This window comes from Arachis ipaensis, chromosome B09 (genome assembly GCF_000816755.2).
Source record: "Arachis ipaensis cultivar K30076 chromosome B09, Araip1.1, whole genome shotgun sequence".
Taxonomy (NCBI): domain Eukaryota; kingdom Viridiplantae; phylum Streptophyta; class Magnoliopsida; order Fabales; family Fabaceae; genus Arachis; species Arachis ipaensis.
The window spans coordinates 78,178,954-78,183,673 of NC_029793.2; positions in this window are offsets into that span (position 1 = coordinate 78,178,954).

The window sequence follows — 4,720 nt, forward strand, 5'->3', positions numbered from 1 at the left end:
GAAAATATATTTTACATTAATTAGGATTAGATATAAAAGGGAAAAGAATCAGCCCTTTGGGATTTCTCTTCTCTCCTACCTATTCCGCAATTTACAATTTACCTGAATCCTTATTTTCTCTCTAAACCATGAGCAACTAAACCTCTACTGTTAAGGTTAGGAGCTTTGTCTATTGTATGGATTGATACTATTATTTTTCTATTTAAATTTATGTACTGATTTATATTTAAGAATTGTTTTCGTTCTTTATTTTATGAATTTGGGTGGAACGGAAGTATGACCCTTGTTCTAATTGAGTTCTTGTATAACTTGGAAAAGCTCTTTACTTGAACAACAGCTTGAAAACATATTCTCCTAAATTTCTAATTATCTGGATTTAACGGGATACGTGACATATAATCCTCTTATATTTGGGTAATTAGGATTTCTGTGGCATATAAACTAGAATTGAACTTCACCCTCTAATTGGAATTAAGTGACCAAGGAATTTGTGGTTGATGAATTTTAGAGGAGACTATAAAGGTCTAAGGAATTAGGGTTTAGTCACATATACTGAATTAAATCTTGCATGACTAAAATAGTTAGTAAGAAAAGTCAATTCGGAAAATAGATATCTCTGAAGCCTTAACTATTTTCTCCATATATTTTACAACCCGTTTACTGCTTGCTTTCTGATTTACTGAATTTACTGTTTCATGCTTCTGAATTCTCAAACACCATTTTCTGTTAGTCTAACTAAGTAAATCACTTAACCATTGTTGCTTAGTCCATCAATCCTCGTGGGATTGACCCTCACTCACCTGAGGTATTACTTGGTACGACCCGGTGCACTTGCCGGTTAGTTTGTGGGTTATAAATTTCGCACCAAGTTTTTGGAGCTGTTGCCGGGGATTGACTGTGATTAACAACCACTCTTTATTTGATTGCTTAGATTATATCTTTTTTTTTTAATTTTGTTAGTATTATTATCTTTTATTTTCCATTTTTTTAATTTTGTTTTCTTCTTTAGTTTCGTCCACACCCACCCTCTGTCTTCATTTGTTTTATTTTACTTCCTTTTTTATCTTTTTTTTTTCTTTTCTTTCATTAACTCGTGAACGTCATTAGCTTACCTTATTCACCTTATTTTCATTTACTTCTGTTGCGCTTTTTTTTTTTGTGTTATTTAGTATTACTTCGTTCTATCCCTTGCATAAATTTTATTTTCCTATTTATTAGTTTATTTAATTCTTGATTTTAATCTTCGAATTTTTGTTCAATTATTTCTTTTTAATTCCTGAAATTATTTTCTATTTAATTTTTTTTTTAAATTTCAAAATTTCTATTCCCATCTTGCTTTTAATTTTCAAAATTTTCCAGCTTTAATCATTTAGTTATTTTATTTTATTTCTTTTACACAGGTTGCTTCACTGGGAATTCTCTGCACTCGAACATAGAGATTCCCATTTTTTCTTGTTTTCTGTTTATTTATGAGCAGGAACAGAGACAAGAAACCCCTTTTAGACTTTGATCCTAAACCTGAAAGGGCTTTGAGGCGGCATTTGCAATAAGCAAGACTTTACAAGGCTGCAGAGTCCCCTATGGATCATAATAATGCTGTTAATGCTAACATGGTAAATCGAATTGGGAATGAAGAACCCAGAAGAGTGCTTGGCTCATACACTGCTCCCAATGAAGATCTTTATGGAAAAAGTATTGTGGTGCCGCCTATAGCTGCAAATAACTTTAAACTGAAGACACAACTAGTTACTCTTGTGCAACAAAATTGTTAGTATCATGGACTTCCTCAGGAAGACCCAAATCAGTTTATTTATGATTTTCTGCAGATTTGTGACACTGTGAAGACCAATGGAGTGAACCCTGAGGTGTACAAACTCATGCTATTCCCATTTGCTGTGAGGGATAGAGAAAAACTGTGGTTAGATTCTCAACCCAAGGAGAATCTGGATACTTGGGATAAGGTTGTCACTGAATTTCTGACTAAATTTTTCCCACCTCAAAAGTTGACTAAGTTAAGAGTGGAGGTTCAGACTTTCAGACAGAAAGATGGTGAGACCCTTTATGAAGCTTGGGAGAGATTCAAGCTACTGACTAGGCAATGCCCTCTGGACATGTTCTTTAGATGGACTCAGCTGGATATCTTTTATGAGGGCTTATGTGAAATGTCCAAGATGCACTTGGATAATTCTGCAGGTGGTTCTTTGCACATGAAGAAGACACCAGAGGAGACTATTGAGCTTATTGGGTTGGTTGCTAACAACCAATACTTTCATTCCTCCAACAGGAATCCTTTGCACTTTGAGACCTCTCAGAAGAGAGGCATTTTGGAAGTGGAAGCTGTTGATGCTCTTCTTGCTCAGAACAAGCTTTTGTCTCAACAATTAAATCTGATTACACAACGGTTGAGTGAAATGCAAGTTTCAGCTGTCAACACTCAGAATGCACCCCAAGAAGCCTCTTATGACATAACAGGTAATTTTATGCAAAATGAAAATTTTGATTATGCTCAATTTTCTTCTGAACAGGTTAATTACATGGGGAGTGCTCCTAGAAATCCCAATAATGATCCCTATTCTAAGACCTACAATCAGGGGTGGAGAAATCACCCAAATTTTGGGTGGAGAGAGCAACCTCAGAGGCCACAGAATTTTAATAATAATTCTCAGGGTGGTTTTCAACAGAATAATTTTAATAACCACCAGTTTCAGTCATCTCAGCAAGCAACTTCTCAGTCCCAGGAAAACAATGATTTGGAAGCAATATTGGCAAGTTTTAGACAGGAAACCAGAGCATCAATTAAGAACTTGGAGATTCAGGTGGGTCAATTAGCCACAAAAGTTAATGAAATTGATCAGAGGACCACTAATAGCCTTCCTGATAACACAATTCCAAATCCAAAAGAGGAATGCAAGGTTATCACCTTGATAAGTGGACAAGTGGCAAGTACGGAAGCACAAGTTAATGAGGTGCCAGTTGAAAAGGAAGCTCCAGAGGAGAAGAAGAAGGAAGAAGTAGAGCACGTTCCTCCAAAGCGTGCGGATAACCCATTTTCAGACTCTCTTGACACTTATCCTACATTGCGAAATGCTCCTGAGTACAAGCCTAAAATTCCATATCCTCAGAGACTTTAAAAGGAGACCAAGGACAAGTAGTTTTCAAAGTTCTTGGAAGTCTTCAGAAAGTTACAAATCAATATTCCTTTTGCTGAGGTTTTGGAGCAAATGCCTCTCTATGTCAAGTTCATGAAGGAGCTGTTGTCAAAGAAGAAGCCTTTAAAGGGAGATGAGACAGTGGTCCTAACTAAGGAATGTAGTGCCATCATTCAAAATAACTTGCCAAGGAAGATACCGGATCCAGGGAGCTTTCAAATTCCATGCACCATTGGGAGCACAACCTTTGAGAAAGCATTATGTGATTTGGGAGCAAGCATCAATTTAATACCCTTGTCTGTGATGAAGAAGTTGCAAATCCAAGAGGCACTACCCACAAGGATAGCATTACAGATGGCAGACAAATCTATAAAACCTGCATACGGATTAGTGGAGAATATCTTGGTCAAAGTGGGTAAGTTCTTCCTCCCAGCAGATTTTGTGATTCTTGATATAGGGGAGGATGATAATGCCTCTATAATTCTAGGAAGACCCTTCCTAGCCACTGGGAGAGCTCTAATTGATGTAGAAGTGGGTGAATTAGTGCTTAGAGTGTATGATGAGAAACTAGTCTTTCACGTCTTCAAAGATATACATTCAGTAGGTGAAGAAAATAGGTGCATGCAGACTGAGCTTATTGATCCAAACCTTCAAGAACCCCCTGATGATGCACAATAGAAATTGCAGCTCAAATCTCCTTAAGTGACAACCAATAAAATTCCTCCTGACATCAAACCTAAGTTTGGTGTCGGGAATGCATCATCCACCAAGGAGGAGGTCCCCAAAAAGAAGAAAGTACCTAGGAGATGGAGAAATAAAAAGATCTCCACTGAAGGTTTCTCCCCAGGAATGAAGGTGGTGTTGACTAGCAATCCAGTATGGATTTATACAGTAAACAGAATCCTCTCTCTGGAGTATATTGAGCTAATTTATGGAGACACAGGAAAGAAGTTCAAAGTAAGGGGTGAAGAGCTGAGCCCCTATGATCCTCCTACTTAGAAGAGCTGACCGTCAAGCTAGTGACGGTAAAGAAGCGCTTGTCGGGAGGCAACCCAATAATTTCGTCTTCTTAGTTAATTTTCCATTGCGTTGATTTATTTATTTGATTTTTATTGAGTTTTACTATTTTTCCTTTGTTTTATGTATGCTTGATCATGCAGAATTTTTTAGAACAGGAACCGGACACTTAGAAAAATTCATGGACACTCTGGAGAAAGTTGAGTCTACCAGTTCCATGATGAACTTGGAATTTTTGAAGTTCAGCGTGGCATGTGCATATAATTTGGAAGGGAGTCTCTGCCAAGTCCACGCCATACGACGTAAAAGTGGGTGAAAGTGCTTGAAGACCCACGCTGAACATGGGCTGCACCAAGTTCAACGTGGAGAGGGCGTATCACACGTGAACTTGAGGCGCTGAACTTAAACTTTTCCATGTTCAGCATGGTTTCAGTCCCTGTAGCATATAATCCTTCCCAACCCCATTAATCTCTGATCAACACCCAACCCTCCTGATTCCCCCCTTTCTTTCCCTTCGTTGATCCCCACCCCCTTCAACACCCTGCACCACATAT